We start from the raw sequence: 27,266 nt of genomic DNA, 5'->3' as shown, positions 1-27,266 counted from the left end.
GGCAACCCTACTTTCTCACCTGTTGCTCTCTGTCCCTAACTATACCACCTGCCTGTAGGGCTGTCAAAAAAAAAATTCGGTACAGTTCGGATTCGGCCGAATTTGGCCCTTGTGGGTTCGGTACGTGCCGAAGTCCGAACTCCCCCACTTCGGATCCGTTCAATTAGGCGGGAATTCAAAGTTCGGGAAAAAATTCGGCCGAATATTGCCAGTTAAAGTCCAAACAATGAGTCTCGGGCGGCGGCTGCGGGGGGAGGGGCATATTTTGAGCGGGACGTCCAAAACTTTCATCATTGCTTATTTTGACCCTAAATGAAAGGAACGCCAATTTTGGTAACAATGGGTTCCCAGGGAGGCGAGATATGGAACCGGGAACCCCCCCCCCCCATTGCCCATCGCAAAGCATAGAATAGACCGTCCGTGACTCAGCTGCATTTTCAAGTTAGAACAAATGATGCAATGCAACACATTGGACTCAGAAAGCCCACACACGCAATTCACATACTGCATCCCGGGGTGAGGCGCGAAAGACTAAAAGTGGTTGAAGGGAAATACATTGGCCCCCCTTCCTTTTTTCTGTGTGTTTTCTCCCATCTATGTCTTCCACTTTGAGTTTTGGCCGCCGCCCGGCAGCTTTTGACAAGCCCCGGTTGCAAAGATTGGAGGGGGTCGAGGCAAAAGTAACGCTGGATTCACGACCATTAAACCGACTTCCCCTGCCTTTCAGAAGGAGGTCCGTGGTTGCCTAAGCCGTTTGATGGAGAAGATGGATCACAGGCTGCAAGCGCTGCGCTCCAGCTCGCTGTCCACGTTACGGACAGCCTAGTAACTGAGTGAAGAAGCTGCCCGCCCCAAGTGGTGGTGGGGGCTTCGGAAACATCACTGTAAGGTGATGCCCCCCCCCCCCGCAAAAGATGGACATCCGACTCAAAGCCCAACCTTCTTTTTAAATCAGAAAACCAGGTACCATTTGCTTAGGTAAAAGCAACCTTGTTTGACAGCTGTCAAATCGCCGGCTGCGGTCAGAGACCGAGCGCTCCCGGCCGCGAAATTGACATGTGCCAAACCCTCTGGTCCAGACCGGTGTTCGTGACAGTTCTGTCTGTGGCGACTGGCGAGGCAGAAGTACCCTACACCTCCCCAAGGAGTTGCAGTAGCAGAATAATGTTAGACCGTGAACAATTGTCCTTGTGGCGGGGTGAAACGGAAGCTCAGCCAGGCCAGCTGTCAGTCACTAACCCCAGTGCCCCAATCTCTGAGAAACGGTTTTGGGAAAGGAAGAAGGGGAGAACGGAAAGCTTTGCTCCCCCACCTCCCTCTCCCTCTCCCCCTCCCAGGAAGTGTTTTCTCAGTGTGCTTTAGACTTTCAAATCTCCCTCCCGGAAACTCCCGTCATTCCCCATCCCCACCCCAACACGCCACGCGTAGCTCCGCCCCAGCACTGGTCCTCGTGCAAGAACATGGCGGCGAGAGCAAGACGCGCCCTGCAGTGGAGGGGCGTTGAGGTGGAGGAGATGCTGAGGATCATTGTCCGTCATGGGCTGGCCTTTGACGTGACCCTCAGCGACCTCCCCCAACGCCCCTTCTTTACGAGGGTGGCGCGACTTCTCTCGCGCGCGGAATACGCGCGGAGGAGCGCGGCCACCTGTTATAGAAAGTTCAACCTCCTCTACAACTCCCTCCTGAGATACGAGATGGAGGGGGGGGGAAGACCACCCCACTACGACCGGCTGGTGGAGGTTCGCGATGCGTCCCACGCGGAGATGGACGTTTGTGTGGGTGAGTCAATCGCTTTACCTAGATCTTTTGTTTTGAAGTAATGGGCTTGTTTTGTTGGACTAATGACACATTAGGGACCATCAACGCACATTTACACAGTTAAATGGGAACATCTGGTCCTGCCTCAGGCTTTTATTCCAACTTCAGGTGACCTTGTAGTTCCAGGTTGAGTCACTCTCCCTTCTCAGTTTTGGATTTGCATTTGAAAGCCCTTTGACATATCCCGGGGTGTAAGCTTTCAAGAGTCCAAGCTCCCACCCTCAGACCAAGGGGATCTTAAGACATGACACTCTGCAAATCTGGTTGGTCTTCAAGTTCAAGGTGCTTATGGAATGCAATTGAATGACCTCGCCCTCCTTCATTCTCCCTTTCAGGGCACTTTCTTTTGTGGAATTCCCAACTCTAACTTCTCCTTCTCTGCATTCTGGTGAACCTCAGTCACCTTTGCAAAACCACGGTTAGGGTTGCCATGTGCAGGTGAGGGTTTCCCTGGAGAATTAGGGGTGGAGCATGAGGAGGGTGGGGTTTGGGGTGAATGGGCATTCCTTGGGTTAAGGTGCCATTGAGAAGACCTTTCACAGTTGCTGTTTTCAAAGTGTGCTGGAGATCCAATGTGATATCTCCAGCTACCGCCTTGAAGATGGATAACCCAAGCACTCTTCAAACCAGACCCTGCGCCCTCACACCTCCTGCCCACTTGCCATCCCTGTGTCACCTTCTCATCCCAACCTCAACTCTGCACAGGAGATTCTATCATGTTCCTACCTCCTTGCATTCCTAAGCATCAGATTCACAGGCACTCAAGCAGCGCCGTGAAGGGAGGACAATTTCATATTCTTCCCATCGTGGTAGCTGGCCAATGATGCAAGGAATTAATTGGTTTTATTTTTGCCCCCGCATTATGGACAGAGAAGGTCCAAGCTTCTCCTCCCAGCTTCATCCAAGCCTTGTGGAATAATTTTCTGAAAGTTACCACTTACTGGTTTTTGTGCTGCATGCATGTCGAATCGTTGATTATTGTGTCAGATGAGCTCTGGTCTTCCTGATAACCTAGAAAGATTTGGTTTCTCCCTTCTGAAATTTTTGCACTCTCCAAGTGAGTGCATGGTATGAACCGAAGAAGGTGAATGTGTCAAAACAGTGCTTTGTATCATGGGCCAGGTATGAGGACACCACAGGAAAGCATATAAAAGAGTTATTAATTTTTATTCAGGCGGCATCACATTCCTGGCCAATTTTAGTGCACAAGGCGGGGTACAAGGTTTCCCTCAACTTGGGATCTCTCGCATTTAATGCCCCTTCTCATATCATGAGCATTTGCCCGTCATCGCAGAGTGTTGATCTCCTCACCCGGGATGCAGAAATCATACCCTTAATGGAAAGTTTGGCATTTTGAGGGGTGGGTGGGGTCTCAATTGGGATGGCCACTTAAATTCCCTCCCCTTACCACTGCTCCCCCAGTGTTGTGAAGTGTTGATTGTCTCTGCCCAAAATGTTCCCTGCTTGGAGCGACGATTTAATGAACCAGCATGCTTCCAGAGCGCATCATAATGATTGAATCAAGATCAAAGGATTCAGCAGGGTAAGACTAACCAACCTACTGAACTTTCCAATGAGAATGCCACATTACTAAACAGTTTGAGCCAAAGTCTGGAATTGGATAAATTAACAGGGGTTGCAAGCCACCATTACAACTCGTCAAAGCGGGCAGCAGCACAACGCTAACTCACACATCCAGAGAGGAAGTCAAAGAGTGGCACTGAGTGCAATTTCTGGGTGGCCTTGCGTTATAGTAACCATGCTCCTTCTCTCTCTCTGTCTCCCCACAGAGGCGGAAAACCGAATGGCCATGGCGGGGCGCCAGGGCATTCATCAGTGGCTCCACGAGCGGTGAGTATGGAGGTTACGCTGGGTAGAACCGTTATAGGAAATGTTGCCATCCCCCCGTTTGCCATCATTTCACATACCTTAAAGGCCCACTGTCTGTGCCCCTTTCCATCTCCCTCCGACCCTCCTGCGGCTTTAAATACACAGTGTGTGTCTCGGACTGTGTCCTGCCCTGCAGTTAGCGGAGACACAGCGAGCCTATGAGCGTCTGCCCACACAGCATGCTTCCCCCATGAATGGCCACTTCTACATGTCACAATGTCATAATCTGGTCTTTACGTCAATTGAAAGTATTGATCCATTTACAAGGCCAAGAGTATAGTAGCACCTTAGAGCCTTACAAAAAAAGTGATGGGAGGGTATGAGCTCTCGTGAGCCACTGCTCACTTCTTCTGATAAGACGGTGAGCCGTGGCTCACCAAAGCTCATGCCCTCCCATCACTTATTTCTGTAAGGCTTTAAGGTGCTACTGGACTATTGCCCTTTTTGACTGCCACCAGAAGACTAACGCGGCTGCCCCCTGTGAATAATCTCACTGAACAAGTTTTTTCTCTTAGAGAGACCATGGCCATGGGACAGATTGCGAACTCTGGGAGGTGGTGGGAGAACTGCATGCCTCCGGTGAGTCCTTTCAGTGATTTGACCTATCTTTCTAGATTACAAGGGACCACAATTGAAGCCCACATTGCTTAACCCACTTAGAAGAGTCCAGGCTACCACTATCTGTGTTCTCTTCTCCAAATCTCAAATCCCCCCCCTCACCCACACGTGACCTGCAACAGAAGCATAGCTCAACAGTTGATCCTGTACGCTTTCAAAGGTTTCTATTTCTAAGAAAATTTTAAGCTACATGGCGAGCTTTGACCTGAGGAGCGCTGGGATTTTGGTGGCAGCTCAGGTCAGCCAACGCGTTGCCCACAGAAGGATTGAGACTGGCATTGCTTCCCCCCCTTTCAACATAGTAAAGTTGTGACCTGACATGTCAACACTACTGTCTCTCCCCCCCCCCTCTGCAGTGGAAAACCTAGAGCAATGCATGTTGCACCTGGAGGAGGAGCGGCGCTAACCAGAACCACGGGGAACCTGAGGAGAACACAAAGTTAAAAATTGTTTTTATCTTTCTACATGTTTGGGTTACACTGCTGTTATCATGAGGTTTTTTAAATTGCTGAGTTTTAATAAAGAAAAATTTAATCTTTTGCATTAAACACATTTACTGATTAAGACAGATTAGGTTACAGACATTTCCCCAATGTGTCCCTTTTTTAAAAAAAAGGTGAGAAGCCTCAAAGTTTAGCCTCTTTGCTCGGGCAGCTGTACAAAGCGTTTTATTTGTAACAGTAATCCAATGTGGGGTTTTCAAGATTGAGAGCTAAAATTGACTAGTCCACCATGAGATGTGGATCAGACCAGGGGGCCCAACAAACACCCACGTTTAAACCGTTAAGGGAAGGCCTCAGAGCAATGGGAGGGAGGGGTTTTATTGCGCCTGTGTCCAGGGCAGCCCTCTCCGGCGCAACACATCAACAAGCAGCGTGCAGACGGAGGAGCTTTTCAGTGTGCGTGCCCACGGTGTCATCACTGGCCTTCCTGTTAAGGGACCCACCCCCCAACCCACAGAAGCATGCTGAACGTTGATGGGTACGGCCCACACCATGCTGTGGGGCCTTTGGAGCTGGGGGGGGAAACAGGAAACGTGTTCCTTTGGAACTAATGGGTCATGAGAGGCGTGGAAGCTCACGCAAAAGATCAGGCCCACACTTCAATTAGATGGCGCTCAGTGACGGTGGAGGCTTCCTGGATGGCTCACGCCAGAAAGGACAATCTGACCTGTGAAGGGGGGAAAAAAGGGCACATGAAGAAGGGAAACTGACTGCCAAACAGCCCCAAGTCTGCAGAAGTTAGTCCTTCAGTAATGAGAGGTTTTTCTCCTCCTGCAAAATCAGATCGGGGATGATGCATGATGCAAGCTTCTGGACTTGAATCAGGAACAGTGGTGGGGAGCAGACCAGAAGTGGCTGCAGGCCTAATTCTTACACAGACGTTCTTGCCCCCACAGCCCACTCCCAAAAAGTAAAATGGCAAGTCATGAGCATTGCGCATGAAGGGGTCCCCCTTATGCTCCGTATTGTTCGAAAGTGTGGAGAGAATTCCTGACCTGACACATGACTGTTGGGGGAGAAAACAGGCGGGGGAGACCATGACTCTGATAAAGTCTCACCTTTCTGTGCCTGAAGCTTGGGTGGAGTAGAAGCCTCCAGGATGGCACCCAGCAGAAAGAAACACCAGAGCTCATCAGGGATGCAAAAAAACATACAGAGAAGGTGATTAGACAGGTGAGAGAGCTTATTGAGTTTGAGTCATAACTCTAGATTTAGACCTCATTTTGGGTAGTCAGGGGTCAAATAAGTCTGGAGAGGGGAACTGATGCTCTATCCTGTCCATTTTTTAATCGGGAAAGAGCGCTTCACCCAAATCCCACCGATACAGTCCACGAGGACATGCGGTGACAACACGCTTGTGCTCACCTCATGCTTCCTCAGTGTCCAGGTCGGGGAAGCCAAACAAGGGCAGGTTGACCTTTAGGAATGCCAACTGCTCAGCGTGCCAGGGTGCCAGGCTTGTGCGTTGGGGGCGAAGAACTTCACCCAAATGTGAAAATAGGCGCTCACTCTGGACGCTTGTTGGAGGGCAGGAGAGGAGCCTCTGGGCCACGAGAGCAAGGTCCGGCCAGACTGACTGTTTCGCGGCCCAGTAGCTCAGCGGACACGTCATCTGCGACTCGTAGGGCTCTGAAAGGTACTCCCTCACCATCGCTTCTCCCGTGTCCTGTCTCCTGCGCCTAGACAACGCCTCGGAGGGGCCAACTGCCCACCCGATGACGTCCATCTCCATCGCCATCGAGGTGGTGGCCTGCAGGGGGCGGCACGAGATGATGAAGGCGGGGGATGGGCAACAAGGGAGTCGTCCCCCTTCTCCACCTCCTCAGTGGCAATCCCCCTTTGGGCCCGCAATCGCTCAACACGCTCGGAGAGCTCGTCTCTCCAGCGCAGAAGCTTGCTGGAACGCTCGGCAATGCTGCCCTTGATGCGCGGGTCGCACATGCTTGCCAACATGTAGACCGGCTCCTGGGCGACAGGCAGCAGATGGTTGGACACACCGTCCAGAAGCCTCTTCACTAGGCCAGGCAAGGCTGTCAGATCATCTCCACGTTCCTGGTACTGCTGCAGAAAGGCGCTCATCCTCGCATGGAGCCTGTGGGCCATGGGGGTGAACAGAGCCAGCGTCGGCGTGTCAGACGAGAGCATCTCTGTGCAATGCTTGAAGGGCTCAAGCACTTCCACAGTCTGAGCGATAGTCTGCCACTCACGTTGGTTGAGCTGCCGATCAGACCCCACGGAATCTGATTCGAGAAACAGTGCTCTGAGGGCCCTCTTCTGCTCCACCAAACACTCGAGCATGGCGTGAGTGGAGTTCCACCGCGTGTCGACATCACCCTTCACACAGTGCTCGAGCACGCCTTCTCGGACCTGCATCTCACGCAGTGCGTAGTTGTCCTTCGGACTGCGCGAGAAGTGACTCGCAAGCTGCCGGCATTTCACCATGAGCTTCCGGAAGTTGCGAGTCGTCTCATCCTGCTTGGATTCCGGTTGGGATCCGAGGCCCAGGGCATCTTTCACCACGAGGTGGAGAAGGTGGGCCGCACAGTAGATCCGTGCCTCAACGCCCAATTGGCCTGCCGCCGCCCTGATGTTGGCGCCGCCATCCGTCACCATGAATCCCATGGTGAGTTCCCTGCCTAACCAATTCTGTATGTGTGGCTTCAGGACGGCGACTATGTTGGCCGCCGTGTGCGCCTCCGCGAACTCCTCCGCGTGTAGCATGGCCTTGCAATAGCCGGCCCGGCGCCAGTCTCCCTGCCTAACGCTGCCCACCCCACCCCCACCCACGAGGTCCTGTGGTTGCCACCAATGCGCGGTGAGGGAGATGAAAGATTCCGCATTCAGACTTGTCCAAATGTCGGATGTGAAGTGCACAGTCCCGCCGGCAGCGCGCGACAGCTGCGCCCTCACATGCGCCTTTGCGCCCTCGTACAACGATGGCACAATGGATGTTGCCATCGTATTGCGAGAAGGTAACTTGTACCAGGGCGCAAAGAATTGGATCAGTCTCCGGAAGCCAACCTTCTCTACAACACGATAGAGCAGATCGTCCACGGCAATCATTTCGCCGAGCAGACGAGTGCCCTTTTTCGTGGCTGCTCTGACCCCACCTCTCGGCATCCTACAGACGCCATCCCCCACACCAAACATCTCTGAAAGAGTGGTTTGGCGGCTCTTTTCTATGGGCGTCGCAGCACGGGGTGCGACGGGGAGAGCACCAGACGATGGCGGTGCACTGGCCGCGGGCCCCTTTGCCAGCGAAGTATCAGCCTGTCTCTCCTCCTGGAGCAGCACCGCGTTGTGGTGCTTCCGGAGATGGTTCCGGAGTGCGGTGGTCGAGAGATGCTTGAGATCTTTCCCTCGACTCACCCGCGCCCTGCAGAGCTGGCACTCGGCAATGCGGAGATCATCCTCTGCCACCTCGAAATGCTTCCAGGCCGAGGATGTGAAGTGGCTCCTATGCGGCTTGTCCGCGGAGGTTGCCGCAGGAGCACCCTGCCTGGAGGTGCTCGGGGCAGACTCGTGGTGTCTAGGGACCTTGCGGGGAGGGGACGGCGGGGGAAGGATTTGAGATGGCTCCAGCACCAACACAAACTCTTCCTCTTTCGACTCCTCCACCCTCTCCTCACATTCCCTAGTTCCCAAACTGCTGCTGGGAGTTGGAGAAGCAGGCAAAGTCGGCGGGCTGTCCATCGACCGTGCAAACTCCTCCACCACTCTTCTTGAAGTGGGGGTGAGATACCTCAATGCATCGGTATCAAAGCATTCAATCCCCAATTCCTCCCCAGACAGCACCCCCTCCTCCTCCTCCCGCTGCTGCGTGACAGGCTCCTCCACGTCAGCAATAGGAGGAACAGGAGGAGGTACGGTCTGGACAGCAGCAGCAGTCCCTCTTCCAGTGCCAGCATCACCTGTCTTCACCTGTGCAGGAGTGGCAGCTGCGGAGGCACCCTCTGAAAAGTCGATCCGCCGCTGCACCCTGGAGGGTGCCACCGAAGCTGATCTCCGCACAGGGCATGGGTGAGCCGAAGCCCTCCCCCTCCCCTCCACCCCTCTGGTCTTCTGCAGTGCTTTCCCCCCAGGGCCCCTGTTTCCTGGACGCCTGGCACTCATCTTTCCCCTTGGCAAAACCCAGAGGCAGGTGTGCTGGCTCAACTCAGGTGGCACCCAAGCACGGTAGAGGGGGTGGGATGGGGTCGCGCAAGCCTCGGCAGCGAGAGGGTCCTCGCACCTCCGCACGGAGACCCCTCCTCGCCCTTCTCAAGCCAACCCGGGGGGGAAACCCAAGTAAAGCGACCACCCGCGCAACTCAAACACCCCAAGACAACCCAGAGGCAGGTGTGCTGGATCAACTCAGGTGGCACCCAAGCACGGTGGAGGGGGTGGGATGGGGGCGCGCAAGCCTCGGCGGCGAGAGGGTCCTCGCACCTCCGCACGGAGACCCCTCCTCGCCCTTCTTAAGCCAACCCGGGGTGGGGGGTAACCCAAGCAAAGCGACCACCCGCGCAACTCAAACACCCCAAGACAACCCAGAGGCAGGTGTGCTGGATCAACTCAGGTGGCACCCAAGCACGGTGGAGGGGGTGGGATGGGGTCGCGCAAGCCTCGGCGGCGAGAGGGTCCTCGCACCTCCGCACGGAGACCCCTCCTCGCCCTTCTCAAGCCAACCCGGGGGGGGACCCAAGCAAAGCGACCACCCGCACAACTCAAACACCCCAAGACAACCCAGAGGCAGGTGTGCTGGATCAACTCAGGTGGCACCCAAGCACGGTGGAGGGGGTGGGATGGGGACGGGCAAGCCTCGGCGGCGAGAGGGTCCTCGCACCTCCGCACGGAGACCCCTCCTCGCCCTTCTCAAGCCAACCCGGGGGGGGGAACCCAAGCAAAGAGACCACCCGCGCAACTCAAACACCCCAAGACAACCCAGAGGCAGGTGTGCTGGATCAACTCAGGTGGCACCCAAGCACGGTGGTGGGGGTGGGATGGGGTCGCGCAAGCCTCGGCGGCGAGAGTGTCCTCTCACCTCCGCACGGAGATCCCTCGCGCAAGACCGTGGAACCCCAAACAAACCAACCACCCGCACAACAAAAACACCACCAAACACCCTCAAACCAATTCCGATTGATGAACTCAGGTGGATCTCTCACAACTGCAACAATTCTGCTGGCTGGATCTCGCCACCAAAATGGCAAACACTGGGGAAGGGAGGGATGGACGGCAGGCGTTTTAAACTTTCTCTTGGCCAGTTCAAAACTTCAAATCAATGCTCTGATTGGCCAGGAGAAGAATCTGCTGGGCTACCATTGGCCGTGGGAGAAAGCGGCCGGATCAGCTCCTGCGCATGCGTCTCCGCCGAACCACCGAATTTGCCGAATTTACGCGCCGAACACGCCGAACATGAAGAGTTCGGGCTCCCGGATTACTCTCATTTTGGAGTTCGGATCCGTCCGAACTGAAAAGCGCCGAATCGAGGAGAATTCGGTTGATTTTCAGTTCGGACCGAACCGAATTGACAGCCCTACCTGCCTGCTTGCCTGCTTTTCTTTCTTTCTTTCTTTCTTTCTTTTTCTTTCTTTCTTTCTTTCTTTCTTTCTTTCTTTCTTTCTTTCTTTCTTTCTTTCTTTCTTTCTTATCTTTCAGCCAGAAAACAAACACTGGAAGAAAAACAAAATTAATTTTCAAAAACTGATGTGTTTTTTTTAAAAAAAATAAAACTTCAATGTCAGCAGCAGCACATCATAAACAATACATCAGAGTAATTTTAGGGGGGGGGAATCTCAGTCAGAAAATGAAAAGGTCTTCTAACATGGAAAGATCTTTGCAGTTTTCCTTAAAGGAATGATGGTGGTTGTGGTGGTAAATGTTACATTTGAGAGTTCTGCTAATACGGGTTGAGTATCCCTTATCCGAAATGTTTGGGACCAGAAGTGTTTCGGATTGTGGATTTTTTGAGGTTTTGGAATATTTGCATATACGTAATGAGATATCTTGGGGATGGGACCAAAGTCTAAATTCATTTATGTTTTATATACAGCTTGCAAACGTAGCCTGAAGGTAATTTTATACAATGTTTGTGATAATTCTGTGCATGAGACAAAGTTTGTGTAACATCAGAAATTTTCCACTTGTGGCATCATGTCAGCACTCAAAAAGTTTAGGATTTTGGAGCATTTCAGATTTTCAGATTAGGGATACTCAACCTGTAATTTCTGAAGCAGACATAACTTGGACATAGCTTCTTAATTAGGCAAACTCACTGCTTAATTTGTTCTGAGCTAACAAGCTAACACAGGGAACAGCTGGAGCTTTATATAGACTGGACATATAACATATATAATAGTAAAAACAATAAGTGCCCAAACCCTAGTATGCTACACTCCGCTGCTGCAGGCCTTTCCCAGCCTGCTTACACCTGGGCATAATAAACTGTATTTTTTTCACCTCTTAAGAAAAGTAGGGTTCCCTCAGTGGGAACTAACTCCCATGTGACAAGGTAACAACCTGAATAAGTTATTGTGACATATTGAAGGGGCAGGACTACTGAGGGTTACCTGCCTGCTTAGACCCCTCCCCAGGATCGATCTTAACAAGCCTTAGAATCATAGAGTTGGAAGGGACTGCCAGGGTCATCTAGTCCAACCCCCTGCACAATGCAGGAAATTCACAACTACCTCCCCCCCCCACACACACACACACCAGTGATGCCTACTCCATGCCCAGAAGATGGCCAAGATGTTTCTTCTAGAACTAGAGTGTTTACCTGCACCGTAGCCTGCTCCAAAGGCCCAGGGTATGAGTTAACTATACAGTGCCTCATAAAGTAAAGCACTTATTTAGAACCGTACAAAACAGATAAGTGGTCAAGACATGAGGAGAGGGGAACTGGTTTTAACCATTGCCATGGCTTGAATCCAGGCAGGACTGATGATAGATACTTCCTTTCTGTTCAGTAACTGACGCAGGTCCCCAGCCAGCTACTGGGTGAACATACACTACCAACTTATTCTATTTCTATAAACTTTTCCTGTCAATCTAAGAAAACCTATTAAAAAAATATGTCACCTGAGCCTGCTAACGGCCACCCTCTCTCCTCCCAGCCCAACTGCTATATTTCAACTGTCATACTCCCCTGCAGAATACAAATCTTTTATACTCAGACAGATACAAATAATTTGCAATAATTGCCAGCCCTGCTATTAATACATATTTGGTTGGTTAAGAACTATTTACATATATGCACATTTTTTAACATTTCCTCTAGTGTTGACTGGATGTGTGAACCATCTCCACTGAAGATCATGTCTGAGGCAATGCAAAAGCTTTGTTGGTTGTATGATGTCTATGTTCTGAACTCCGGTCAAGCCAGATTCATATTTAGGTGTGCCCTTAGAAGCCCTTAAGAAAGTTAGGTTTCCTATATCAGAACATTTGATTCCCAGCAAGACGTATACCTCAAAAATGGTTTTGGTTTGTTATGGATGTAGTACACAAGTAATACTATAGAAAATCTTCCATTTTATTACAACACATTTTATCACAACACATCTTTAACACTGACTAACTCAGTAGAAAATCATACCATCTATAACTGCTGCACAGATAATTAAATGAGAGCAATCCTCTTACCCAAAGATAAGCAGGTCACAAGCAAGGATGCCTTCTAAGAAGAATCTCCTAATCAATTCAGACTCCCATATATATGTTTTAAAAAATCATCTTCCAACAATAGTGAGCTGTCCCACTTGGTAAGAGTCACATTCTTGGCTAACATACAGCTCATTCCTGAGTTTTTAGCAGCCAGAGATGGCATGACCGAGTCATGGCCAAAGTCATTTCACGGCCGCCAAAAGACCCCCCAAAAAGCCTTTTAGAGGCTTTTTTTTTGTAAAAATGGGGCTTTTCGCCCCATAGAGAACAGCGATGCTGCACCTGCTAAACAGCAGTCACACCTGCTAAACAGCAGTCCCCAGGCTGAACGGGGACAGCAGCTCTGCCCCCCGGCATGTCCCGGGAACGCCCCCCTGGGATGGCGGCATGGGCCTTTACACCAGTGGAAGACCGGGCCTCACAGATTTGTTGTTACAAATTTTCAATGAAGGGGAGACTCAAACATGTTACTCTGCAGGTGAGGGATCACATTTTTCTCACAGTTTGCTAAAAACTTCCTACAAATAGAAAAACCAGCACAGCAATCTACAGAGGTAGAATTTTTGTGCTAGTTTTCTATTTAGGTGGAGTTTTTTAACATGAGGAAACTTTAAAAACAGAAATCTTCTACCTGCAACCTGAAGGGGTGCGGTCCACTCTACCACTTTAAGGCCCTCCTGACCTGTATAAACCAGACCCAAGAAGCAAATAGGAATCAAAGAAAGAATGGAATACTAGCAAGCAAGAGGAGTATGGGTGGGGTGGCAAACAAACCAGGTTAGCAGATGTTCCTAAATATCTAACAATTCCATTACGCCATGAGCCAGAGAACAAACTACCCCTTTACCATGACCCAAAATCAACAGATGTGTCACGTTTTAAGACCATCTTGGAACATATTCTTCCTCTTTGCTCACTCGCTCGCCTCTTTGTGGAAATCCCTGCCGCCAGAATAAAACTTGTTCAGGGTGTGAGCTTGGGTTAATACCTAAACCAACCACTCCTTGACTCTTAGATGAAGTTTGCAACACTCACGGCAACAAACATGCTGGTTTATTACAAGTTCAACTACAGGGAGGATGACAGAAATGATCTTTCTGTTGCGCATTTCAGGGCAGTAAAAAGATGGGGCTGTGAGGATCTATAATTAGAAATACATTAGGTTATTTTATTGTCTAGAATTGTTTAGAAATAAGTTAATATACCTCTCTTTCTTCTCTCTCTCTCTCTCTCTCTCTCTCTCTCCCCCTTCTCACCTGTATGTTGTATTTTATGTTGTTGAAAACTTAATAAACATTTCTGTTAAAAAAAGGAATAGGTAACATTGGATGATGTGTTCTTCACAGCATGGCTTTGTGTTCTTCACAGCATGGTGTAATGGTTAAGAGTGGTGGTTTGGAGTGGTGGAGTCTGATCTGGAAGACCGGGTTTGATTCCCCCCTCCTCCATATGAATGGCGGAAGCTAATCTGGTGAACTGGGTTGGTTTCCCCACTCCTCCACACGAAGCCAGCTGGGTGACCTTGGGCAAGTCACATTCTCTCAGCCCCACCCACCTCACAGGGTGTCTGTTGTGGGGAGGGGAAGGGAAGGTGATTGTAAGCCAGTTTGAGTCTCCCTTAAGTGGTAGAAAAAGTTGGCATATAAAAGCCAACTCTGCTTCTTCTTCATTTCTATGCAAGGAAAGTACAGGTGTGAAGTCCAGTACAGGGCACCACATTCAGCATCTAGAGAATTTTGGTTTTCCTTCTTACAAAGCAACTTGCTAACCCTTATGAATTGGAAAATGGGCAGTCAATGCAAGGAGAAATCTCAAGAGACCAAAAGAGGAGTTAATTATGTTTTCCAGCAATTTCTGGACTGGATCTGGACTAACTTTTCTGCTAATGGAAGGCATTTTCTGTCAGCAGAAAAGAACATATGGGCGTCCCCTGGTCAGATGCAACCCACTGATCTTCCTGAAATGCTGCTGCTTGTGGGTGACAGGGGAGCCTCAGGAATGACATAAGAAGCAAATTAGGAGTATGCAGCAAGGAGGGGGAATTGGCAGAAATCACACCTCCCATTCCATTAATGGACATTTCTGTTTGGATCCAACCAGACCCAGCCATCCTTGGCCACAAAACCAATTTCTGGATATCAAGGAAATATGTGCAAATTTTCAAAAATTTGCATAAGATATTCAGGTTGCAGTTCTGGGGTTGCAGCGACACAGAATATCCATTCTTTCTAGAACAGCATGCACATTTTCTCAGTGTTCAGCTAAAATTTAACTGATTGAATTAGCGAACAATAAGACACAGCAATACGATTCCCAATCTCATATATGTGAGGCCAAAAATACATCTTTGGAATTGCCAATAGGGCTTGGGGGCATGGGCGTTTCACTCCGTGCAAACCAAGCCAAAAGTTATTGGACTGCATTTCAGGTAATTTCTTTAAGATGACCAGTTCAAGGTCAAGACTTGCATTTATAGACATTTTGCAGCTGTTCTATTTTAAATTTATGGATGAATGGATTCCCCCAGTTCGGTTTCTTTATTCTTCAATGGGTTGGCTCTGCCTCATGTTCCACTCTGTCTGTCCTTTGAATTTTTAAAAATGTAGAATTTATAATTCATTCCAGACTTGGCGCATGCACAGTTTGCCTCCCTTTAACTGATGTTAATAGGGACTGATGTTAATCTATGTACATGAGAAATCATGCATATAGAAAGAACATAGTTTGTTTAATGGCAAGCAGTGGTGGCCATGAGTTCATGCTTAGATCAGTGAAAACTGTGTGTTTGGATGGGGATGGAATGGGCATTCTTCTCACCTCCCAATGTCTACCCAGTATAGCTTGATGCTCTAGATAGGAATGTACATTCAGATATGCACCAACAACAACAAAACCAGTCATGATCAACCAAAAAGGTGTGAGGGACCCTTCAGAATAAATACCTTTTTTATATCAGCAGCTAGTGCTAGATTGTCAGTGAAAAATTAAGATCAGAGAAGTCATGTTGCTGACCTCTGATGGCCTTCTTCCTCTTTCTTCAAGCAATGATTTGAGTGATACAACATCCTTCTGATGACAAAAGCTTGTGGATTTATGATGTTTGGTGCCAGCCCAAATGGAGACTCCCTAGCAATTAAAAACAAAAATACTTGTGCTTCTCATTTACAGTTAATCCTTTTACAAGATTTCAGGAAAGGATCCAGTAGAACTTTAACTGCCCTGACCTGGTTAGCCCGGGTTAGCCAGCTCTTATCAGATCTCGGAAACAAAGCAAGTTCGGCCCTGACTTATATTTGGATGGGAGACCACCAAGGAAGTCCAGAGTTGCTGTACAGAAGCAGGCAATTGCAAACTGCATGCCACATGCCTTTTAACTACTACAAGGTTGTCATAAGTTGGCTGTATCTTGAAGGCACTTTCCACCACAGCTGAGTTCCAACCATTCCAGCTTCAGTACCCAACTTTAACCCCTGGATGGCAGGAGGGACCACTGAACTGTGACTGGTTGACATCAGAGTCATATGACAGAGGAGGAGGAGCCAGACAAAGGTTCAGAGAGTTCGAAAAAAGGAATCCTTTTCACCAGTGAAAGACTTCACCTCACAGACCTGCCAATTCTTCTCAATGTGCATGAAAAAAGGGTCATGGTGTTTGTTGCCCTTGGCCCTGCACCTGTACCAGAGTAGCAAATCTTTCTAAAGAGTAATCAAACTGGAGGCTCTAACAGTGACTTGAGACCTTGTAGGTAGGGCTCCATGACACACTGGAGGATCCTGACTTGTGGATTGAAGGCCATTGACTTGTAAGCCTCATTGAGTGCCCATTGGAGAAAAAAAAACAGGTTACAAATCAATAATAAATAAATCAAATGACTGGAATCACATGTATCCAATGCATATACAATGTTCACCCCATTCCATTCCCCACCCAGAAAAAATGGCAAAATAATTTGCATGCTGTGCTGTTCCATAGTATGGACGACTTGGATTGAACCAGCCTATTCCTGGGAGCATTCCTATCTGGGATGCATTGGGAAGAGCCTTGGCAGAGTTAAGTAGAAAGCAAAATTCCAGGGAGTGGGAATGACAGCACTTTCAAGGCATTTTTAAAAGGTAACAGTCTGCACAATCTAAGTTCTTGGAATAAACGATTCCTAGCTTACCACTCTGACCAGAAAATCAGAACAGTCTAATATTCAGCACAGGACTGTCACTGAATTTTTCATCTATGTTTTCATAATCTGGAGGGGAAAAAATGGGCGTGCAGCATTTCACTCTGCCTACTTCACCCCTCACGCTCCCTTGAGAAGCATGCTTGTTAGGTTCCTTTCAGGAGCTGGCAATGTTACTTTGGGAAACAGCACAACAGTTGCAGCAACATCTCTTCTCCAATAGTGACAGCTGCTTCACCCACAGGGCACTCCTTGTGCAAGATACCAGCTGCCCTTCACTCCTTTTAAAGCTATTACTCATAGCTTATTCAACCTCTGCTTGCATAGCGTACACTCTTCATGGTGGCACAAGCCATTCAACTTCAGCAAGTTGTTTCTTGCACGGGGGCCTTCCTGAACAGAATGCAAGGTGACATGGGTCTTCACCTAAAGGCTCTGCTGACCAAATGCCATCACCTTGTTTTCAGTGCTACAAAAGGCCAAGAGCAGCCTCCGGGAGCCATCTTCAGCCCAGTGAACCAGCAACATGGCATTCCATGTGCTGCAGTACTGCCTTTTGGGCATCTGAAATGATGGTGCTGTACTACAGCAAAGAGGAGGCCATCCACTCCCCACTTTAGGGTCTGGAAATGAAAACAGTTGGGCCCCACTGCTGGAATCTCTAGTTTGAGACCCCTGGTGTCCTGTGAAATGCCTTGCTAAGTTGTAAGATCTGGTGAGAACTCACATGTTCATTTCCCTGTATTTGTGTTTTTTCCCTCTTTTGATTTGAAAAGGCAAACAATCACTTATAATTATCATCGGGGAAAGGCCATGCTGGCCTGATCTTGTCACATCTCAGAAACTGGAGATCAGTTGTAATAGCAGGAGATATCCAGATAGTACCTGGAGGTTGGCAACCCTATTGAAAACCCTATGGGGTCGTCATAAGTCTGCTGCGACTTGATAGCAGAAAAAGATCAAGTGAGATCTGAGGTGAGAACAAGCAGAAACGCTGGTAGAATTCAACCCATAATGTACACGTATTATGAATAATACAGATTTGGTGGTGGAAAGTGCTGTCAAGTCGCAGCTGACTTATCTTTGGGGCTTTCAAGGCAAGGGACTAATAGAGATGGATTCCCATTGCCTGCCTCTAGATAAGAACCCTGGACTTCCTTAGTGGTCTCCCATCCAAGTACTAAGCAGGACTGACCCTGATTAGCTTCCAAGATCTGATGAGATGGGGCTAGCCTGGGCCATCCAGGTTAGGGCAATACTGATTTACTGATGGACAAATAAAGTAGAAAAATGCATGTGATAAAATTTGATATGAGGAAACAAAAAGCGGTAGAAAACTGAAGAGTCATAAATCCAGTTTGCACAAGCAAAAAGCAACTCTGATCCCTCCCCCCCCCCCAAGCTTGCAACAACAGGGATGAAAAATTCAAAATCATCCCAAATGCATTTATCCCAATACTAGGTCTGCACCTCAGCCCTGAATCAGCTTCAGTTACACTTGATTGAAAATAAGTTCTTCCTATTTATTTAATGGTCTCTTTTATTCAGCTTTTACAATAAGATGGTCATAAAACTAGAAATTTACAGAACACTTAAGGCGAGGGAGCAATCATAAGCTCGTTTTTCAGCCTGAAGCTCTACTCTTCTGCAACAGCATTCATTTACCCACTCGAAAAGGCTGCTGATGTGTTCCTGTGATCAGGTAGCTACCACACAATTTTCGGCCAAGTTAACAGTGATCACTTTTTAAACATGTCATATAAATCACGCTGTGGAAAAGTATGCCTGAGAAGTCCAATGTGCCACAGGGCAAAACGGAGAGGCCCAAGTGCCTTTTGCTTAAAGCCCTTTGGAGGGGGCCCTGCTTAATTAAAAATGGCCTTCATAATACCTTCCAATGGAGCACTTACAGGAACTTTTCCTGACTGCGACACTCACGCCAAAATCTAATTAGAGATTCATCACATCTTAATAAATCAACATTATTGTGTGTCAGGCAGATAACAATGTATCAAGCCTAAGTGGGATTTTAACTGTCCAAATCCGTTTGTCTAAACATCATAAAACCTGAAACAAATCAAAGAGCCAGTTATGCTAATAAAAGAGACACATCTTTATTATGAAATACTGCGCAGTGTTTTGTGTGTGTCTAATGTTACAGGAACAGGGCCAGCTGTATCATCGTTGCCAAATTCCCACCTTCCAGGTAACAACTGCCCTGACTCAGCTTTTGGTGTGCACAACTAGCTTGTGAACCAGTGGATCTGAAGAGAGATACCCCTCCCTTTTGAACATCAAAAAGGTTATTCTAGCCAATTCAAAGGTTCTGGAAGAACACTGTAACAAGAATGTGCTTCTTCACTCCCATCAATGGCACAGACAGATGCCCTCAGGTACACATCCATGCCTGTGTGATATAAGAGGGTATAACACAGAGGGTATAACACTGTCCTTGCCTGACAGTGACCCCATTTTGCTGCCCAGCTGATAGGGATGGAGTCATCAAGTTTGCTCTTCCCTTTGTGATAATCGCTGGCTATCACACTGGAAAGCCCAGAACATGTTGCATAACAGAGTTCACTGATAGGTTGTCCTGATTGCCTGTTTTCTTCCTGAGTTTCAAAGAAACCATTGAGTGATTTATTGCTGAGACTTATCACCATTTCTAAGAAAACCTTGTTTGTGCCGCAATATGAATGTTAAGGGAAGCATAGATGTTCCCCGGCTTCTAAGCCACAGTACGAGATCAATATCATGTTGATATGGCTGCTGTGCCTTATATCATTGTATGCTCGTGGATCTGTACTATAACCACCAGTCAGTTCTAAATGGTATACATCAACGGCAATCTTCTAAGCCAGCATGGTGTGGTGATTAAGAGCGGCAGACTCTAATGGGGTGAACCGGGTTGGTTTCCCTGCTCCTCCACATGAAGCCTGCTGGGCTACTTTGGGCTAGTCACAGTTCTCTCTGAACTCTCTCAGCCCCACCTACCTCACAAGGTGTGTGTTGTGGGGAGAGGAAGGGAAGGCAATTGTAAGCCAGGAGAACCATGTACACCACCCTGAGCTCATTGGAGAAAGGTTGGGATAAAAAAAATCTAGATGGAACATGGCACCAACCATGGAGGATATATACATCTCCACCCTGTTTTGGCCAAGCGCCCACTTGCCAATTTAGACCCTCTCAGCCGGTCCTATCCAGCATGCCCTCCATTTTACTGGTGTATACTTCATTGGCAAGATCAAGTGGCATCCTTAGTGGTGACACCTGTTGTTTTGGGGTAGATTTCTGAAGGAAGTTCACAAAACACCATTGAGGGCAGAGGATCTGCAAAAAAAAAAAAAAATTCTTCCACGCAGCCTTTTAAGAGCTGTTCTGTATTCTATGTACAGGCAGCTCCAAAACGGGACAAATAACTCCCCTGGGGCCATTTTTGCTTGGGAAAACAATGTGGGGGGAGGCAGGGAACTCGACTCTCTGAACCTTCCTGTTCTAAAAAAGGAATCGTTTACAACAGTGAAAGACCTCACAGAGAACTCACCCTCTTGCTGTGGTGGTGGTGGTGGTGGTGGAAAGTGCCGTCAAGTGACCACCGACTTATGGCTGCCCTGTGGGGGTTTGGAGGCAAGAGACATTCTGAGGTTTATTGCCATTGCCTACCTCTGCATAGCAACCTTGGACTTTCTTGGTAGTCTCCCATCCAAATACTGACCAGAGCTGACCCTGCTTAGCTTCTGAGATCTGATGAGATCGGGCTAGCCTGGGTCATCTCTCTTGTTACAGTTGTTTTTTTTTCCTCAAAAAAACAGTCCTAGTGGACAACCATCCAGAAGTTAAGCTGACACTAGGACATTAATATGGATTTTTTTTCCTAGAGAGAGCTCAACTACCATAACTCAAGACACGTATTTATTGACCTGGCCTGCCAGTAGCCTGAGAGAAAATTCATGTCAGATTTGCACTGAAACATCCAACTGAATTTGATGGGAGAGCTGGCTGGATGAGTTTCTCTGTCTCAATCCCCTGATGCTTACTTAAAGGGCGGGGGAGCTCTCTTCACATCTATAGTGTCTGCCCAAAACAGTCACAGAATCAGGAAGGATTTTTTTTTCTCTCACTCCTAGTTTCTGGGACAGCAAAATGAGTATTTATTGTGGTATAAACCAACATCAAAAGTAGCTCCTTCATTCTTATGCAGTGCCAAGTCATGAATTCTTCATGAGGCCAAGAGCACACCTTGTTAGAAATTATATCTGCTTCAGCTACAGGGACAATGATACATATGTTCGTACGAACACATAATATGTTTTATTTAAAGTATGCCATAAATATATTTTTTGCCCTCTAGCAGGGTTTAGAACGAAGGGAGGCTGCATGGTGTCTGAACAACAATGTTCCAATAACAGAAAGAGAAGACATTGACTCCACAATGTCTAACTTTATATGGAGGAAAAAACATATTTCTTCACTGATGAAGTCGCCAATTGGAGGTTTTCTGTGGCAAAATAGTAACCGTCCTACACAAGATGCTGAATCAGTTGGCAGATTAACAGTCAAAGTAGACATTAGCAGGGAGAAGTCACATATATTGATATAGAAAATGGGAACACGTGGCCGAGGGAAGTTTAAAACAGATCCACCTGCCGCCTCCTCTGCCTTGCCTCTTTCAAAAAGGTACCTTACCAAAGACTCCTAAATAAACTTAGCAGTCAGGGGATAAGAGGACAGATTCTGTTATGGATTAAAAATTTGCTCCTGCCTCGCGAGCTGCTTTTGCAAGGTCATAGATAGTCAGGGCAGGTAATTAAATTGATGTGGTTGGGGTACTGCTATAGGGCTGCACAAAAATGTGCATGCACGGTGTACCTTCAAGGTTAACACAGTCTTAAACGAATGCCAAATGATAAATACTTTTTTTTTAAAAGTGTGTGTTTTTCATAATCACTGGCTATTTGTTTATAGATCAGCTGCTGAGGGTGGAGCAGTGACCACAGGTCTGTGGGGAAGGGGAAACCAAGGTTGCCAACTCTGGGCTGGGAAACTCTTGAAGATTTGGAGGTGGGGATTGGGGAGGGGAGGGACCTCAGCAGTGTATAATGCTGTAGTCTACCAGTGAAAGCACATTTTCTTCAGGATCTGATCTCTGTAGTCTGGAGCACAGTTGTAATTCTGAGAGAGCTCCAGGCTCCGGCTGGAGGTCAGCAACTGTAGGGGACATCAGGGCTCCCACTGGCACATACATGAAATACTGCACTGTACTGTACTGTTTTAACAGGAGTAAAGTAACCCAAAGAGCCCCATGGCACAGAGTGGTAAGCTGCAGCACTGCAGTCCAAGCTCTGCTCATGACCTGAGTTCGATCATGACGGAAGTTGGTTTCAGGTAGCTGGCTCAAGGTTGACTCAGATTTCCATCCTTCCGAGGTCGGTAAAATGAGGACCCAGCTTGCTGGGGGTAAAGGGGAAATGACTGGGGAAGACACTGGCAAGCCACCCCATAAACAAAGTCTGCCTAGAAAACGTCGGGATGTGACGTCACCCCATGGGTCAGGAATAACCCGGTGCTTGCACAGGGGACCTTTACCTTTTAAAGTAACACAACAACTGTTCACGACTAGGTGAAAAGCCAGTCAAAAAAATTGCCTTCTTGCCTATAACTGGCAAGCATAATGTGAACTGAATCAGCAGATGTTGAAACATCCCTACCAGTGAGGACGTTAGAAATCTTTCTTTAGATGTTCATTCAAAACAATATATTTTAAACCAGCCTGGCTCTGAAAAGGATAAATGGATGCCCAGGAGGAAATTGCAAACATCATAGAACCTTTGCTTCCTTTTGCAACCTTACCTGATTGTTGAAAAGAGAAGCCATTTTTCAAGTCTCTTGATTCTGGAACAACTGGAGCTGCTGCAGCAAAATAAAAGGCGACACATTGGCTGGGTACAGGGTTGTCTTCTGCAGCTGCTGCATACCACTTCTTTGCACTTGGGCCACACTTTAGCTGATCGAGACTGCTAATATTTATTTTACAAGTCCAAATAAAGACCTTCAGCCAACTGTGCCATCAGTGTTGGGTTGGTCTTCCAGTGGGATTTTATACGCCTCACTTGGGCAAAAGCAATGCAGTAGATTTCCTCATAAGCTAGGCATCAATGAAATCAAATTACTCAATGATATAATAAATTAAGATGAAAACATGGTTCAGCTCTCCTGCACTGATTGCCCACAATTTTTCACCCTGGATTTTTGATTGGAGAAATGTTGCATTACCATGAATTCCTTGTATTTTTATGCCATACCTTTTGCTTTTTGTTTGAATTCCCTTTTACTGATTTTATCTTTCATCCATTGCTTGGTTTTTTGGCTCTTGATTTCTTCACGTCTGCAAAGCAAGAGTTCTGTAAAGGCATACGTTTTAGTATATACGTGAATATGGGGAATAGGGGAGACACATGAACACATGAAGCTGCCTTATACTGAATCAGACCCTTGGTCCATCAAAGTCAGTATTGTCTACTCAGACTGGCAGCAGCTCTCCAGGGTCTCAGGTAGAGGTCTTTCACATCACCTACCTGCCTAGTCCCTTTAACTGGAGATGCTGGGGATTGAACCTGGGACCTTCTGCATGCCAAGCAGAGGCTCTACTACTGAGCCACAGCCCCATATTTAAATTTGCCTCCTGGTTCTTTCTCTGATGTTCATGCATTCAGAATATTCAGGTACAGAAAAAGTCATCACTGCCCAGAGCCTACCGGAGTAAGCAAGTCTCCACTATCCTTCTAAAGCAAACCACAGAATGATGTATGTTTGATGAACTTATCTTGGGAATTAAGTTCCAAAACATGAGGGCCATGGCTGACCTTTAGGGTTGCCAGGTCCCTCTTTGCCACTGGCGGGAGGTTTTGGGGGCAGAGCCTGTGGAGGGTGGGGTTTGGGGAGGGAAGGGAAGGGACTTCAATGCCATGGAGTCCAATTACCAAAGCAGCCATTTTCTCCAGGTGAACTGATCTCTATCGGCTGGAGATCAGTTGTAATAGCAGGAGATCTCCAGCTAGAACCTGGAGGTTATCAAAAATAGGACACCTCTGTGTTACCTGACAGAACTGAAATCAACACATATAGGCAACATTCACCTCAATTCCAATATAATATTATCATCTATATCAACACTCCATATACAATAATATCACTATCAATTCATTCACATAAGAGAATCCAATCTTTAAAGTATAAACGAGGAGAAGGTAGCTCCATGCCTGCACAAGATACTGGTGTCAACAATTTATCAGCAAATTGCTAGTTATGATGTCAATTTCTCTCTTTTGAAAATCACCCCCCACACATACACACACACACACACATGCACACACCAGTATCCCATGAGGAACAGAGAAAACGTAAATGCTATAACTATGGCTTAATATATGAATTTGCTTAAATAAGGTGAGTCTATGAAATGGAACTGAAGGAGGACATTGAAACAGAGTGACTTGAGATAACCATCATTTGGAATTATAAAATTCAAAGAGCTGTGGAGCCTTGGAGCTTGTGCAAGCTTGGAGCTACCTTCTCCTCATTTATACTTTAAAGATTGGATTCTCTTATGTGAATGAATTGATAGTGATACTATTGCATATGGATTTTTGATGCAGATGATAATATTATATTGGAATTGGGGTGATTGTTGTCTATCTGTGTTGATTTCTGTTCAGAACCTGGAGGTAGGCAAGCCTACTGACCTTACACCTGAAATCTAGCCTCAAGCACGTAGGTATGAGACCTCACTGATTATTTTTATACATTTGGAGGTAGGAGGTCCACTCACTATGGTATCGAGGCAATAGAAAATGTTTGCTGGGTTCTTCTGCATTCCTGCAGCCCTCGCTAATCCTCAGAACAATAATTCCTGGAGCCCCAGGTCCCATTTGGAGAAATAAGCACATTGGATGGGGGGCTGGAGTGAGAAGAGACAAGGGGATGAAAGTCTCCTTTCTCCTCCTCATTCCTTCATTCCTTCAAGTGTGTCTCATAGCCCTGGGAATGATCTTCCAGGGAGTGAAAAGGCCCCCCCAGAATGGACAGGAAGGGGGGAGAAATCCACATTCCCTACACAGAACATTGGCTACATGCCAACATTAGGAGAAAGAAGTGGCCAGAGGGCTGGACTAAGTTCTGGGGAAATGGAGTTCATATCTCTACAAGGGTTGCCAGGCCCACCTAGCCATTGGCAGGGGATGGGGGCATAGGGTTGCTGGTCCAGTTTGGGAAACTCCTGGAGATTTGGGGATGGAACCTGGGGAGGAGAGGGACCTCAGTATGGTACAATGTCATAGAGTCCACTCTCCCAAGCAGCCCTTTTCCCCAGGGAAACTGATCTCTGTAGTCTGAAGATGAGCAGTAATTACTGTCTAGTATGTCAGGTTGCAACAATATTACTACCATCATGGGAATGGTCGCTGTCATACATGAGTACATCCTGGATCTTATATGCCAATAAAGATGTGTGTGTGCTCACTTGAAACTAACATCCTGGATCACACATTTCTTCACGTGTTTGTGGCCACATATATGGGTGAGGCCCAGCTGTGGCTATTTGCACGTAGAATAAATTGCCTGAGGGAATTGGCCCCACTCTGAATTGGACTGCCCTTCGTTATCCTTACAGGAATCTAATGTGTATTAACAGAACATCATGAGACTGGTATTGACCTAGTAGCCTGGCAGCAATTTATTTTGGTTTGCTGTTGTGGTTTATGGTTTTATGTTTTTTTCCTTGCTCAGTTAGGGCAGCCTGTCAATAAAATGAGCCGTACAAAATATATTCAAACCTGGCATCCATTGATGTTTTATGGAAGTCCCAGGGCACCCCCTAACATATGCTTCTGTCATCTCTTTCTGAAAAGCTTCGTGTTCTGGTATTTAAAATACTCTTTGACTTATTCAGCGGCTGCACGTGTCCTGAGAGCTTCGCTGCTGTTCTCCTGCGGGGCTACAAAAGAGGTAAAAAGATGCATACGTCTTGTTTACAGCTCTACCATACAAGGTTGACTGTTGCTCGCATACAAACAAGAACAGAAAATTGAAGGGGGAGGTGTGTGCTGCCTGAGTTCAGGGTTGGTTTCAGTAATTCTTTGTAAAGGGATTGTGCTTTTATGCTGCCAAGGCCCACCTGCAAACATCTAGACTTTTTGCTTCTAGATTCCCCTCATCCTGCAAAAAATGCTTTTGAATAATACACAATTGCAAAATCAACCTTATGTCACTTTTGGAAATGACCTTTTCAGTATCCCATCCTCCGTCAGGAGGCTTACAAAGTTCGAGTTCTTCCTGGCATTTCAGATTACCTGAGCTTATTTCTAGGATTCCCAGCACTGCCTAGGCAAATGCAAGGAAATTTTAGGAGCAGTAGCGGGGGAGGGTGGAGTTTGGAAGGGATGTGATGTCACTTCCAGGTGATGCACTAGGAATTTCCTCTAATCTTTGTGGTAAAGACCATAGAAACTCAATGATAAAGACAACTGAGACATGGGAAAATTCTTAGAGCATTGTCATGGAGGATTACAATAATGCATCAAAACTATTACGTCTACTGTTCAATTATATAGAAGAAAAAGTATATACAATGGGTGGGAATATGTCTTTTATCCCAATTTAACCTCTAACATTTCAAAATGTGATATATTTATTTTCTATTTCTATATATTTGTTATACTAAACAAAAATACCTTTAAAAACACATTTTTTAATAAGTAAGAAACAGAGGTGGCTCGCCATTGTCTTCCTCTGCAGAGCGTTCCAAGTACTGAGGCCACTTGGCTTCTGAGATCTGACAAGATCGGGCTATACCATGCCACCTTCCCTTCCGATCGAAATGCTACATTCGTGAAATTCAGTAAAACTTCTAAAAGTAGCAGACCTAGGGTGGCCAACCTCCAAGTGGTGGCTGGAGATCTCCCGCTATTACAACTACAGAGTTGTAATACCATACATGCACAATGAAATGAATCTACAAAACGTACAGCAGAAAGCAAAGAATTAAAACTGTGGTCAAAAGTGCAAGAAACAAAATGGGGAAGGTTTTGCCTTCCTGAGTGATGTGCTGTAGCACTGTAGTGAGAAGGAATTGTTTCAAATAGACTGGTGCAATAAGAAAATTAAAAGTAGGATGATTAGGGCCGGTTTGCGGAATTGCCACCATGCAATAAAAATAATTGGTTTCAAATAATGATCGTTGATTCAAGACCAAAGTATCTTAATTATCACTTTAGGTGTTCTTCTCTTCTATCCCTCCCTGCTCCCCACCAATCAGTAGTTAATTTAAGTGCATCCAAATTGAGACAGCGACTTCATATTCAGATAATTATCTGGGCCTAACCTCAACCCCAGGATGGCATTTAGATTTTATATCCTTCTTACAAATGCTTGCGCACTTCAATTACCAGATGGAACAATCTAAGCAAGGAGTTAGAAAGGACAATGGGTGGTGCTTATATAGCCTGGATACCCCTTTTCTCTTTGGGTCTATAAATAGGCTTGCCAGGCCCCATAGCTCCACCGGCGGGAGTTTTGCAGGGCCACGGCCTTGGTGTGTGATGCGCACGCGTGCGCACCCCATG

Source organism: Euleptes europaea, chromosome 17, assembly GCF_029931775.1.
Source record: "Euleptes europaea isolate rEulEur1 chromosome 17, rEulEur1.hap1, whole genome shotgun sequence".
Lineage (NCBI taxonomy): Eukaryota > Metazoa > Chordata > Lepidosauria > Squamata > Sphaerodactylidae > Euleptes > Euleptes europaea.
Note: the sequence above shows the minus strand (reverse complement) of the source record.